Here is a 14,532-nt window from a genome sequence, read left to right on the forward strand (position 1 = left end):
GGCTCTAGGCATGCGGGCTTCAGTAGTTGTGGCTCGCGGGCTTCAGAGCACAGGCTAAGTAGTTGTGGCGCACGGGCTTAGTTGCTCCGCGGCAGGTGGGATCTTCCCAGACCAGGGCTCGAACCCATGTCCCCTGCATTGGCAGGCGGATTCTCAACCACTGCACCACCAGGGAAGCCCTGGAAATTGGATTTTTACCATGAGCTCATATTACTTTCACAAGAGGTTTTTGTTTTTTGGCTATTGCAGGATTGCGGATGGGGTTGGGGGTTGGCTAAAGAGGTGGGGTGGGGCTGCAGCAGTGGAGACCCAGTGAGAAGTACTGCAGCTCCTGGACAGATGGGGGAAGGGTCTGGGAAGGCTCTGTGGTTCCAAATGGGGAGAAGTGAGGATGGCTGTGGAAATGGAACGTGGGAAGCACAGGGCAGTGTAGGGGAGGCTCATTCAAGATGACTGACCTCCACAGTGCCTGTGACCCTGGGTAGGGGACAAGGAGCCCAAGACCAGGAAACCTTAACTTTTGGGAACAAGGGCAAGGAAAGGAAGGAGGTCGACCTTTAGGACCCTACGGATTCCTTGGCTGTTTCACCATCCTTCGGGTACAGACCGTTCTGGCTGCAGCTTGGAAACAAACAGAGCAAGGAGGGGCCAAAGCCAAAGGCGGCAGGAGCAGTCTGCCTTTCACAGGGCACGGTGGTGCCGCCTGGGTCTCTGCCCTCCTGCTGCTTGTTCTTGTGGTCTCACGTCCAGGCTTGGGTGAAAGGCCCGGGCTTCTGGCCTCTTCTGGAGGCGAAGCCCCTGACTAGGATCAGGAGGAGCAAAGGAAACCAGAACAATGCTGTTCATGGAGAGACTGGGAGAGAGGGAGCTGAGTTGGGGCAGGAGAAGTTTCTTGGCTCAGAGAAGCCAATACAAGCCTGGAGAAGGTCAAAGATGAGGAATGTTCTGTGATTTCTAAGACAGCAGCTCATTTATCTCAGAAACACTTGCTCTGAGCCTGAGTCCAGTGGTAATGCTGCCACCATGCAAGCTGGGTAAACCCTCCTCAGAGGGGCTGTGTTTGGAGTCTTATCTCCAGGTCTCCCTCCTAAAGTGCCTGTGAAAGGCAGGAGGGAGATGTCTGCCCTGGGCCATGGGGCACTTTCATGGGGGTCTATTCAGTCAGCACTCCAACCTCCTCAAGGAGGTATTCTTTTACAAAGCAGGAAACTGAGGCTGGGGAGGATGGTGCCTTGCCCATGACCGCATGGTTAGGAAGTGTTAAAACTGGGATTTGAACCTGGGTGTGCCTATGTCCCACTTATAATTTGGTTGCTTGGAGCTCAGAACACATTTTCCCAACAAAATAATGCTGTAAGTAGTGGTTTGGTTGCCATAATGGCCTAGCTCACCCAGGGTATAGCCGGAATTAATTCTATGTTTCACTGCGGTTGTGGATGAATCAGGCTTCTGCGGGCTAGCCTGGAAACCCACAGAAGAGGGAAAATGCATTTCAGGGTGTGCCCGGCTGGGAACTCTTGCCCTTACCATAGCGCCTGATTCAGGACAAGTAGGGAATGTGGTGGCTCAGGGAGCGCTTGTCCATTTCCAGAGCTCTTCCAGCAAGTCCTGGTGAGTTCTAGCTGTTCACCGGAGGGGGCAGAGCCCTTGGCAGGTTTGGGGTTTCTAAGCCAGGGAGTGTTACGTGAGAATGTGCACTGATTTTCAGACTCTGACCATCTTAGGCTTTTCTCTTTCTTCCTTACACTGCCTCTCAGCTTCCTGCAGTCATCTTCCATCTTCTTCCCCTAGGATGGAGCCCTAAAGGCAAGACCTAGGGTTTATTTTCACAACTAAATCTGATGTCTGCCTATGAAGTAGGTGGGTGATAATGACTGCACAGGGTTAGGAGTGAATGGAGATCAAAGCAGCTGTTGAGAGAAGCAAGGATCCATCAGAGCTTTTAGAGTGACTTCAGGGAGAGCGTCATTCATTCAACAAACATTTGCTGTGGGTGTGCTGGGCACTGTCCTCCTCCCTTTCATGGCACTTCTGTTGCCAAAAGAATCCTGGGAATGACTGATTGTGGGTCTCAAACCCAGAATCTTAGCATTGGAAGAAGTCTTTTCCCAGATGGAAACTGCAGTCATTCATTAGTTCAGGAAGGTCTAAATGTCAGGCTAACTACTGAGAATACATAAAGCCTGAAATTGAGGGCCAGAGGGAGGTCGGAAGTGACTTGCCCAGTATCTCAGTCCAGGGTCCCAATGCCTGGACTAGTACCTGCCCCTTCTGGCCACACCCATGGCCTTCCTGCCTCAAGGTGTATCCCAGTCAGCTTTTACGATTCCTCTGGTTTGGAGTCTAGGGCCTAGGGGAAGCCCACAGAGAAGTAGTAGGATTCCTTTTTTATGGACAATAATAATGCCTGGGTTCTCCCCTGGAGTGAGAACTAGATTTCCCACTGGTGGGGTTCGGAAGACATAGAAGACTTTTCTCAGTTCTATCGGTGAGCCACCTGATCTCTAAATTCCAGGTCTTCACAAGCACTGTTACCTTTGCTTGAAGCTCACTTTCCCAGGCTCCTCTGTCTGGCTAATTCCTAACTTCCCTTTGGGTCTCAGTTTGAAGAGCTCTCCCTCGAGGACCTTCCTGGGCCCCCAGTGTTCTTAGGTCTCCCTGCTCGGTGCTCACCCACAGCACTCTGGACTCCACCTAGGATAACCCTGGATCCTTGGGATTGTTCTTGCTTATTGAATGCCTTTCTTTGCACTAGACTGTGATCTCTAGGAGGGGTAGACACCATGGCTGCCTTTCCTTTGTTTGTACATTTGTTTTTAGCAATTGTGTGCCCTTTATCAATCATTGCTTACTTAGTACACAGTAGGTGCTCAATGTGCAGTTGGGAAAGACTGTGATCCATGGCTACAGGCAAGGCCTTCCGGTGAGTGACTTCCACTCAGGTCGTTCAACAACCGTTTATCAAGGACCAGCATACCCACAGGATGCAAAGATGACTTGGAAAAAGAGGCTCACCATCTAGTAGAGGAATTGATGATCCAGAAGCCAGTTTAAAAACTGCAAAAATCTCTTCTAACCAGAGAGTTCAACCCCCTTCCTGAGTCCCTTTCCCTCTCTCCTGGCCCATTGATTCTTGGCTACTTGGGCTGGGGCCCAGCGTCTGCCTCTGAGTTTCAGGACCCTACCCAGGCCCAGAACAATCCGGGCCTAGTGTGGGGCTGCACATAGGCTTCTGGTGGCAGGTCCAGGGAGCTGAGGCACAGGGCAGACAGAGCACTGGGCTCTCCAGTTTCCTCTGGTCAGCCCTACACCACATGCCAGAGCTTTTAGCTGTTTTGGAGAATTCGTTAAGAAATCACCTTACTGTCAAATTCATCTGGAGAGAAACTTTGAAGGTAAAGGCTTACATTCATTTCAAGGGTTTGAAGTGCTGGTCTTTAAATAGTTATCCCTAAAGTGTCAGGAGATCTGGGTCCAAAAACCTTGAATTACTGACCTTGGTTGTTCCTCCCAATTTCCCAGAGCCTCAGTTTTGTCACCTGAAGGAGGTTTTGTCATGAGGAACATGAGATGCTATTACGTGACAGTGCCAAGCAAGTCGAAGATGCTTCAGGATGAATGGGAAGGTAAGTGCCCACAGTCTGGTCACTGGAGGCTCACCCAGTAGGGAGGGCACAATGGAAGTGGCCTCCTGGGGTCCTTCAGTGGGCTTTACGAGGTGCAGGTGACCTAAGGCTGAGGCTAGTGAAAGGCAGCACTAGGACCCAGGGGCCGAGTCTGGAGCCGGCTCAGCCGGGTAAGTTCACAGCCAGAACACAATGTTCTCAGTGTACCCACAGGAAACCCTGAAGAGGAGAACTGCACATGGCCTTCTGCTGGGTGTGTTCTGGTCCTAGCCTTTTATTCTTTTTCCTAACCTCAGTCCCCACTTTCACATCCTGTAACCTGCAGAGCTGCCCGCCCCACCCTGGTGGGCTGGTCCCAGGCCCCAGGAGAGCAATCAATGCAGGAAGCCCAAAGCCTGGCTGGCCTTCACCATTTTCAAATAAGAACGTTTGCCTCTAACCTTGGTTTCCTGAATCAGCCCTTTGTGATGGAAACTTTTCACAGTGCGGAAGGCAGACACAGGGGACAAAGCTGAGTTTCTAACCGAGGTGAGGGTCTTGGCTCACATGCAGGGAAACAGCTGATGCCTCTGAACCACCTCCACCCTTCCTCCCTGAAGTCCAGGCCCCACCTGGGACGGGGTGAGGGCCTCCACGGCTGCTGCATAAATCAAAAGGAACTGGGAGCTGCCTGGGGAACCAGGGCCAAGTTTGGAGCAGAACATCCTATGATGTGGTTCCTAGTTTTTATTTCCACGAATGCTATAATATGTTGTCCCACCAAGCTATTTTTATTGAATGAAAAAATTTTTAAAAAGCAAACCTCTGCAAAACCAACAGCCTTCCGTTACAGGGAAGGACAAGGTGAACTTTTCACTTCCTTCCCCGCAGCCTATCAACTCATCTGCGGTTTGGTGTCACCCACACTTCCATACTATATTCAATCTCAATTTTTGCCTCCTCGTTTTTGAAGCTGCGAGAGCAAGGCTCTTAAACCCATGTTGCTCCTGCACGTTGCATGAGACCTGCAAAAGAGTTTTCTTAGTGAGTTCTCACAGCTGATTGCAGAATGGCCAGGTATGGAGGCCAGATGCCAGCCCGGAGGCAGGCACAAGCCCAGAGAGAGTGAACAGTCGGGGAGAGTCTGTGAGCAGCCAGCAGCACCCAGCCGTACTCTGGCTCCCTGCGCTACTGGGGGCTACAAGTAAGGAGCAAAGCTCTTCTTTTATAACACACCACATATCTGCCTCCTTAATGAGGGGCCTGGCCATTGAAAATAAACCCCAGTGCTTATATTAAGCTCCATTAATAGGGCTCCTTCCACTCTGGCATTTCAGAGTCTTTTCCCAAATATTGGTTTGTAAGAGAGTTTTAGTGTGTCCTCACCCCATGCCTATAAAGAGATTCGACTGGGTGCTTCCCATACTTATCCAAGCTCAGGGGTTCCTTTCTTGGAGAAGGAGCTTCCCAAAGCTGGCAGTGCTGCTACTGCACACTGGGAAATCTGCACAGAACTTGCAGCCCCCAAAGACCTGGGTTCTAGTCTCAGTTTTTCCAATTTGCTGTGTGACCCTGTGCAAGTCACTTTCCTACTCAAGGCTTCAAAACCCTCATTTATAAAAGTAGAGGATTTGGTTAGACATCATTGCTGTTACAGGTGGAATTGTGTCCCTCCTCAAAATTTACATGTTGAAATCTTAACCTCAGTACCTTAGAATGTGATCTTATTTGGGGATAGAACTCAATAGAGGTAGTTGAGTTAAAGTGAGGTTCAGTAGGGTGAACCCTAATCTAATATGACTGGTATCTTTATAAAAAGGGGAAATTTGGACACGGACACATGCATAGAGTGATGATGATGTAAAGAGACATTGGGAGAAGATGGTCATCTACAAGCCAAGGAGAGAGGCCTGGAACAGATCCCTTCCTGCACAGCCTCCAGCAGGAACCAACCACGGTGACATCTTGATCTTGGACTTCTAGACCTCAGAACTGTGAGACTATTAAGTTTCTGTTTAAGTTGCTCAGTCTGTGTACTTTGTTATGGCCGCCCTAGTAGGCTCTTATGGCAGCCCTAGCTCAAATGAATACAGTTGCTAAGGCCCTTCAGCTCTTAGTCTATGGGATTCTTTCCTGCCATTCCTTGGTGGCTTCTTCTGCCCCACATGGCCTTTCTGTCACCCTCTCCCAGTGAGTAAATGACATCATGTGTGTGAAGTGCTTGGCACAATGCCCCACATATAGTTACTCCTCACTATATATTAACCATGATGAGTCCCCAGTGCCTGGGTATGACTTGTACCTACCCTGAGAGCCTCTGTGCCAAAATGAGAGGTGTGGGTGCTGAGCCCAGGCCCTCATGGTCACTCATGCCTTCATTACTGAAGCCTTTCCCATCCCCCTTGGCAGCTTTTAAATTGAAGAGTATTAAATTGGCACCTTCCAGGAGCCTAACTCTTTTTCATGGAAAGTTCATTTTGGCCACAGAGCCAGCAGGACTCAAAAGAGACTGCAGAGGCTCAGAATGGGAGATGGTTTCTCTGTCCTTGGACTCAGTGATCCCCGGGGTCATGAAGAGCTGCAGAACTCTGAAGCTAAGGCCCTGCTTTCCTATTTGCCTAATAAGGATGCCCCTTGGCTGCAGCATAGTGGATAAGGCTTAACTACCGGCGCGGCCAGAGCTTATGCTCCCAGACAGCAAGGCGCTGCCCTCCTCCTTGGTCCTCCATCCCCCCTTCTGCTTCTTTTCTAGCTCTTGGAATGAATACTCCACTGTACTGAGAGATGGCATGGGGATGATGTCCTGCTTTCTTCCTGGCTCGATGTCCTGCTTTCTTTGTGGCTCCTAAGTCCATAGGTCTCTGGAGGCCATAGCACCTGGTCCTCCAGCTGCAATCTCAGGCTGGCTGGGAGAGTCTGATTTTCCTTTTCATGATCAGGAGTGCTTTCAAAAAGCACTCTAGCCTTGAGCATTGAAGCGGGATTACAGAATGAGCCTTGAGTCTTCTCTGGGCAGTGACACTGATCCAGGATAGAAAGTCCTAGGTTATCCTCTAGGCACTATGTTGGAGAGCTAAGTTGCCCTGACTTCACAGAAGATTCCAGATTTACTATATTTTGGAGACTCTGCAGAAAGTTACGTGGGTAGAGTCTGACTTCAACAGCCCTCAAACATGACCTTTGGGTTTGCTAAACAGATGAAATGCCCATGCTTGTGTGGTTTATCTTCAAATATATGCCTGGAGATTTCTGAGAACAAGGAGGGGGAGAGAGGGTGTGGGATTTTACTTCAGGCCTTCAGGGCCAGGGAAGGAAGGAGGAGAAACCATTTGGGGGGAAAAACATCTCTCCGCAATGTCCATATACTTTATATTTGATCCCTTCAAGCTGCCTCTTATCCTGGTTTGGCTCAGAGCCCAGAAGGGAGGCTCCTTCAATAATTCTGAGCTTAGAACATCTGCCTTTCCCTAAAAATAAGTAAATAAATACAAATCTGTAAATACTTACTTTCCAGCCAGAGCAAAAATACTGTGAACAGTACTGCCTAGTGGCCTGTAAAGATCACCCCTGATGCGTTATACCAGCCTAAGGGTCTAATCCTTCCAGGTCTTGAGGAGCCTGCTTCCTAAGTTACTTATTGTAAAAGTCAGGAGTGTTGGCCTTTTTCTTAGGTGTACCCTGTCCGTGTCAGAGAAATGCTCTTTTGATGGAAAGTAGAGCACGGTGAATGAGGCTCAAAACAATCTGGTTCTTGCTTCCTTCTCCTGAGAGGTTGCACCCTTCCCCTGTTTACATGCTCAGCTCCAGCCACACCAAATGACTTGGAGTTCCATGAATGCGGCCCTGCCTATGCACGTGCTATTCCCTGTACTTGGAATGGTTCTCTGGCTTATTCCCCTCTAACCCCAATTGAGCAGTCATGCTCAGGCCCAGGCTCACCTTCTCTAGGAAAGTTTCCTTGTTATTTCCCTTTCTTTCCCACCTCCAAGACTTCTTGGCTTCCACAGCACCCCATATAGACCAGAGTCATGGAGTTATGGTGCTGTATAGATTCCATATGTCTGTTTACTTGTCTGCTTTTTCATTGGTCCAAGTGGTTTCCAAACCTGGCTGTAGGAGAGTCACACGAGACCCCCAGTCATAGACCTATTGGACCCCAGGAATGAGGCCAGGGAGTATTTTTATTAAGCTTGGTTCTGAGGCACAGCTAGGTTTGGGAACTATTGCTCCATCTTTGTATTTCTATTGCCTACGTATTACCAGAGACATAGTAGGCCCTCAAGAAATGTCTGACCCTTCTAATTTCTCTCTGGTAACCTCTTCTTGTTTTCACTTCCTTCCTTTGCTAGCCCTAGACCAACAATTTGCTTACCCCCTTGCCCTTACTGGGTAAAACTGTAACCACCAACTATTCATTTTTTCCATTCCTACTGCCAGGCTGCTAGGAGCTGCTGGTATACTTCCCCAACGATTGGTGCCATTGCAAATTCAGGGACTCAAACTGGAAATGGCCCCTGAATGTGCTTGGCAATCCTCTGACCCTGGTCAGCTCCCTCCCATTCTTCACAGGGACCATTCCCAAGCCCACTGTTCCTGCTTCCCCCTCCCCCTGCCGCAGGCCATACACCAATTTGCCGCCTCCATCACAGAGAACGTAGAAGCCATCTGATGGGAACTCCCTTAACTTCCTGCCACCTCACCTACACATTTACCCGCATCAGCACCATCCTTTTGCCCTCCTTCCCTCTAAGGGTAATCACTCCACCTGGGCTCTGGATCCCATCCCTTCCACTTCCTCAGGGACCTTACACCCTCAATTATACCCTCTTTCTCTTTGACCCCTCCCCAGAACAAACGTCTTGACTATGTGTCCTCCTTTAACCATCACCCTCTTTGTCCCCCATTTTTGCCTCTGCTTCCCACTGAACTTCTTAAAGATGTTGCCTAGATTTGGCCCCATATTTTCCCCTTCCACTCACTCTCCCAGCCACAGCAGTCTGGCTCTGCCCCCACTGTACCACTAAGGTGCCTGCTCTTGAGACAAGGTCACCAACAAGTTCCTTGGTAAAATCCGAAGGCCTTCTCCACCCGTCAGTTAATTGCTTGGCTATACCAGATACTGGTATTTGCAGCAGGCTCCTTTTTTTTTTTTTAATAAATTTATTTATTTATGGCTGCATCAGGTCCTCTTTGCTGCACGCGGGCCTTCTCCAGTTGCAGCGAGTGGGGGCCACTCCTCGCTGCGATGCATAGGCCGCTCATTGCAGTGGCCTCTCCTGTTGTGGAGCACGGGCTTTAGGTGCGTGGACTTCAGTAGTTGTGGCTCGTGGGCTCCAGAGCGCAGGCTCAGCAGTTGTGGCTCATGGGCCCAGCTGCTCCATAGCATGTGGGATCCTCCTGGACCAGGGCCCGAACCCGTGTCCCCTGCACTGGCAGGCAGATTCTTAACCACTGCGCCACCAGGGAAGTCCAGCAGCCTCCTTCTTAAAACATCCTTTCTCCTGGTTTCCCTGATACCACATTCCTCATTTTCTGGCTGTCTCTGGTGACTTCCTGCCAGTTGCTTTCCTGGGCTCCTCCCTCTCCTCTTCCTGTCCCTTAGATCAGGGGTCCCCAACCCCTGGGCCACCGTACCGGTCCGTGGCCTGTTAGGACAACAGCAGGAGACGAGTGGCGGGTGAGCGAAGCTTCATCTGCTGCTCCCCATCACTCGCATTACCGCCTGAATGATCCCCCCCCACCACCGGCCATCCTTGGAAAAATTGTCTTCCACGAAACCGGTCCTTGGTGCCGAAAAGGTTGGGGACCGCTGCCTTAGATGCCAGGGTTCCAATTCTCTTCTCACTCCGTGGGCTGTCTCCCTGGGCAATACCATCCATGCCCACCTTTGGTTGCATGTCTCTAGGTGGGTGAGTCCCAGATCTAACTCTAGCCCAGCTCACTCTCCTGAACTATATGTAGACCATTGAGTCACCTGCCTACCGACATCTCCTTGACCCTGCTCCTCTCCCTGTACTCTTGTCTCCGTGACTAGAATCCAGTCCGTCGGCTACTGACACAAGAAACCCGGGTGTCCTCCCTGAGTTCTCCGAGTTTGACCAGTCACCAAGTCCTATATATGCTACTTCTTGAGTGACTCGCAGGTAAAATCTATCATCTTGTCCTTATACTCTATGAATCAGCCATAACAAAGCACCTACAGCCCCAAAGAAGCACGATGTCCTTCCTCACTCTTGAGCCTTTGCATATTTTGTTCCTTCCATCTAGAAAGTCCTTCCTTCCCACCCCACCTACTTGTTCTTCAGGTCTCAGCCTAAACACCATCCTCCTAGGATGTCTTCTCTGACCCCTGCTCAGCTGGATTAGCTGTCTCTGATTTTATAGCATTTCATGCTTTCTGTTATCAGACAGTTTTTTACACTGCAAATTACTCTTTTGTCTTTCTTAATATATTTATAAACTTGAGGCTGATGACTGTGTTTTGTTTGACAGCATATTCTCAGCATTTAGCAGACGCTAAACACATAGTAAGTGCTCAATAAATGTCTGTTAAATGAGTAAAAGACATTTGGAAATAAACATCCTCTCTGTTGTTGCTGGTAATAAACTATATTGTTTCATTACCTTCCCTAAAGAGCTAATATTATAAAAATGAAGTAAGCGGATTCTGGATAAACAGTTCCTCTAGGGAGACTTGACAGGCTGCAGAAATTAAAGTACCTGGAGAGGTGGAGACCAGCTCATGAATGCTGACATGTGGAACTACCATCAGGCCCATGTGCAGGAGCCTATGAGAAGGGCAGCGGGCCACCAGCATTATTTGCCCAGGCTCCTCCTATGGCTGTTTTGGACACAGTTTCCATTTGTTCCATAGCTTCCACCTGTCAGTACAGCATTACAGAGAACCCTGGGCTGAGCTCTGGCTTATTGTCTTGGCTCTGCCCACCACTTATCTCAATTACGTTAGGCTTTTCTCCACTGTGGATGCTGCACTGTAAATAGCTAGCACAGCTTCTGAAACAGGGTAAACATGCAACAGATTCATACATTCATTCACTCAGTAAATACCTGTAGCACACCTACTATGTGCCAGGTAGTGTTCTAGGTACTGAATATACAGCAATGAATGACACAGACAAGGTCCCAACGTCCTATTTGTCAACCAGGGGGGATGAACTAGATGATCTCTAAGGTCTCTTCTATTCAGCTCTAAAATTCTCAGACTCCCTCTTTGACCAGATGCAAATTAACAAGGCAGGCTAGTGGCAAAGCATCCTGCTCCCGCCTCCTTCTCCCATTCTTCTTCACCCTTGGTGCCATCTGCATCCCAAACTCAGCTCTGGGAAACAGGAGAAGATCTGGTATCATCTGTACTCTGCCTGCAACCCAAAACTTTCCCATGTATCTGTTAGTTAAGCCTTTTCTCTCTTTTGTGGAAAGGATCTGTCTTGGTTGGAACTTTGGGCAATTACAAGGAGGCCAGGCAAGATATTTTAGGCAAAGTTAGGTGCTTTGGCAAAAGGAGAGGGAGAGGCAGAATGGCCTTCTCCTCCAAGTGTAATATCTCTTGGGTTTGCCTGAAAGGGAACCACATCCTTGGGCAGGTTCCTCCTCTTTGTTGTGGATGATAGGCATCTCCTGGTCCTATCTCCTTTCTTCTACCTTTGGTTTGGCCTTAAGGTCCAAAGTTTCTACCACTTCAGTGTCTGGTGTTCTGATCGGGAACAAGAGATTCAAGGCCTCCCAACCATTTGGGGGAAGGGAAGCCACAGGCTGCAAGCAAATGGACAGAGCAGAGGGGTCCTAGGGTCAGGAACGTGATTTAGAGTTCCAGACCACTGTCATTCCAGGTCAGTATCAGCCATGCGATGGCACTAATAACTAACACATTAAAGCTTATCAGTGAAAACTCAGGACTTTAATGCTGATCCTGGATAAAGTCAGAAAGTAAGATTTTTGACTACATAAAAGTAAAACCAGCTTTATTTATTTTTTAAAAAATATTAATTTATTTATTTGGCTGTGCTGGGTCTTAGTTGCGGCATGCGGGATCTTTAGTTGCAGCATGCAGGATCTAGTTCCCTGACCAGGGATCGAACCCAGGCCCCCCACATTGGGAGTGTGGAGTCTTAACCACTGGACCACCAGGGAAGTCCCAAAACCAGCTTTATTTAAGTTTACTATTTATGTCTCATTACCATGAGACAAAACACTTATATGGAATTATGTATCAAACCAACATGAACAATTCTTTATTAACAGCAAGTTCTGCCTTCAGATTTTCTAGTATATGATGAACTAGAAGGCACAGAGACAAAGATTTGAAAGGCCTATATTATTAACTATAATTTGGATAATTATCTTGGTACCTTACCTTCTCTGTACTGGTTTCTTCAACTGTAAACTACCTGCCTCATTTATCTCACTGCGTTGATGAGTGACTGAAGACACGACATATGAGAAAATGCTTTGGAAGCTGCAAAGTGTTTTGTGCACTGAGGCACCGTTACCGTCCGCTTTCTTAGGATGGCTGTCTGTGCAGTCCTGGTTGTTAGCTGCCATCTGCCCTCTTGCCTTCCTCCTTGCTCACTTAGGTAGGTACCCCTTAAGCATCTAACTACATTTCATCATACTGAATCTTAAAAGGTTATGTAGATACTAACATATAGCTAATTCCTATCAGTTTTTTTGTTTTATAAATTTATTTTTATTTTTGGCTGTGTTTTGTCTTCGTTGCTCCGTGCGGGCTTTCTCTACTTGCGGCGAGCGGGAGCTACTCTTTGTTGTGGTGCGCGGGCTTCTCATTGCGGTGGCTTCTTGTTGCAGAGCACGGGCTCTAGGTGCATGGGCTTCAGTAGTTGTGGCTCGCAGGCTGTAGAGCGCAGGCTCAGTAGTTGTGGCACATGGGCTTAGTTGCTCTGCATGTGGGATCTTCCCGGACCAGGGCTTGAACCCGTGTCCCCTGCATTGGCAGGCAGATTCTGTGCCACCAGGGAAGCCCCTAATTCCTATCAGTTCTTAAAGGAAGAGGCCTTCATTGTACTTAAGACTCTTTATCACCAAGCACTGGGAGGAAGAAGGGAGGGTAGTGACAAGGCTTATTTCCTCCAGGTAGTTAATTCATTTTATCATTAAAAAGAAAAAAGAAGGTTTTAGGATTTTCCTTTGTACAAGGCCCTGGGTTGGGCTCAATGGGATGCCGCATGATACAACTAAAATAATCTTAGCTTTGGAGTCTGGCAGACTTTGAGTTCAAATCCAGACTCGGCCATTTACTTAGCTATGCAGCCTTGGCATGTAGTAATGCCTGCTTTGTGCTTCAAGTTCCTCTTCTGTATTAGGGGGTGTTACACATCTTACAGCATTACTGAAAGGATTATGATTAATGCCTGTGAGTGGCTGGCACACAATGAGTGCAGAGGGGATGAAAGATGAGCAACAACAGGTCCATTTTCAAGCCCAAAACATGGTAATAGGAGTTGTGGATGAGACATAATGACCAACAGAAAGGTGCAGAGAGGGAGGGGCCATCCTCAAATAGTGAGGGTCTCGTTCCTGGCAGCACTCAAGTACAAGCTGAATCATCACTGGGAAAGGTGCTTCAGAAAGTATTTCTGCTCAACTCTAGGATCTCTTCAATTTCTAAGGTCATAAAAGGAAATGTCCAACTTAAAGAGAAAAAAAATTTTTTTTTAAATGAACTATGCTAATGTAATTGTATATCTGGGAGAAATTAAGGAAAGCTATGAAGCTATAAAATCCCCAAACAATATAAATTTATTTTATTTATTATTTTTGTTTATTTATTTATTAGTTTTGGCTGTGTTTGTTGGGTGTTCGTTGCTGTGCACGGGCTTTCTCTAGTTGCCGCGAGCAGGGGCTACTCTTCGTTGTGGTGCGTGGGCTTCTCACTGCGGTGGCTTCTCTTGTTGCAGAGCACGGGCTCTAGAGTGCACGGGCTTCAGTATATGTGGCGTGTGGGCTCAGTAGTTGTGGCTCGCGGGCTCTAGAGCACAGGCTCAGTAGTTGTGGCACACGGGCTTAGTTGCTCCGCAGCATGTGGGATCTTCCCGGACCAGGGCTTGAACCTGTGTCCCCTGCATTGGCAGGCGGATTCTTAACCACTACGCCACCAGGGAAGCCCGAGAAAAAAATTCTGTAAGTTCAAATACCAAAGGGTAACGACGAGGTAATACAGCGTCTGTGCTGTACAGTTACATAAATCAAATGAGAGAAAGTTAGTGATTGCTTGTGAACTGTCACTGAAAATATGATTTAAAGGTTTATTGCAGACTAGGTATTTTAAATTTTTCCTTTGGTAATCATAAAGATGGTTGATGCCAAAAAGGACAATGTTAGGAAACTCAATGGCTTTCAAATATGGAACTAGTTTAGGTTAAGGAGTATTAATATGGAAGTAGGTGAGTTTGAGGACTGGTAATTTTTGTGTTCTGATGTGCTTCAGAGACAAGGTTAGTGGGCTGAATTGTCAATCAACTGCAATCTATTCCAAGTTCCAAGATTTTCTTCTGTCTGGGCTACGTGGCCATGAGCAGGTCTTTAACTTCCCTGTGCTCAGATTCCTTTTCGACTCAATGAGGTCACCACCTGCCTGTTATATACTATGTGTTAAAACATTCTGAACTCCTGAGATTAAGGCCATTTGCTACTGGGATCTTATTTATTCATAATTAACCAACTCTAAGCAGGTCAGGTACAAGTTACTAATGAGGAGAAAGGCAAATGCTGTCTGAGGCAAAATTTGCATACAATTTAATAAATGATTCTCCTAACTGTGCAGTGTGGACCCTGGGGTCCCATGAGGGAAAACAAAAGACACCTCTTAGCTTTCCAGGTTTTTCCTTTTCATGGTAAAAAACCTACTCAGATATTGATGATAAATTCATATACTTCTAAAAACACAAAT

General features: G+C 47.8%; 1 long non-coding RNA gene across 1 annotated transcript; it reads left to right on the forward strand.

The window, feature by feature from the left end:
- The first annotated feature begins 346 nt into the window (after nt 1–346).
- LOC309642722 lies at nt 347–14,524 on the forward strand. Its single transcript, XR_014253336.1, has 3 exons — nt 347–3,395; nt 3,523–3,626; nt 5,425–14,524. It is a non-coding gene; the product is annotated as an uncharacterized lncRNA (long non-coding RNA).
- The last annotated feature ends 8 nt before the right edge of the window (nt 14,525–14,532 follow it).

Source organism: Balaenoptera physalus, assembly GCF_965194825.1.
Source record: "Balaenoptera physalus genome assembly, chromosome: 14".
NCBI lineage: Eukaryota > Metazoa > Chordata > Mammalia > Artiodactyla > Balaenopteridae > Balaenoptera > Balaenoptera physalus.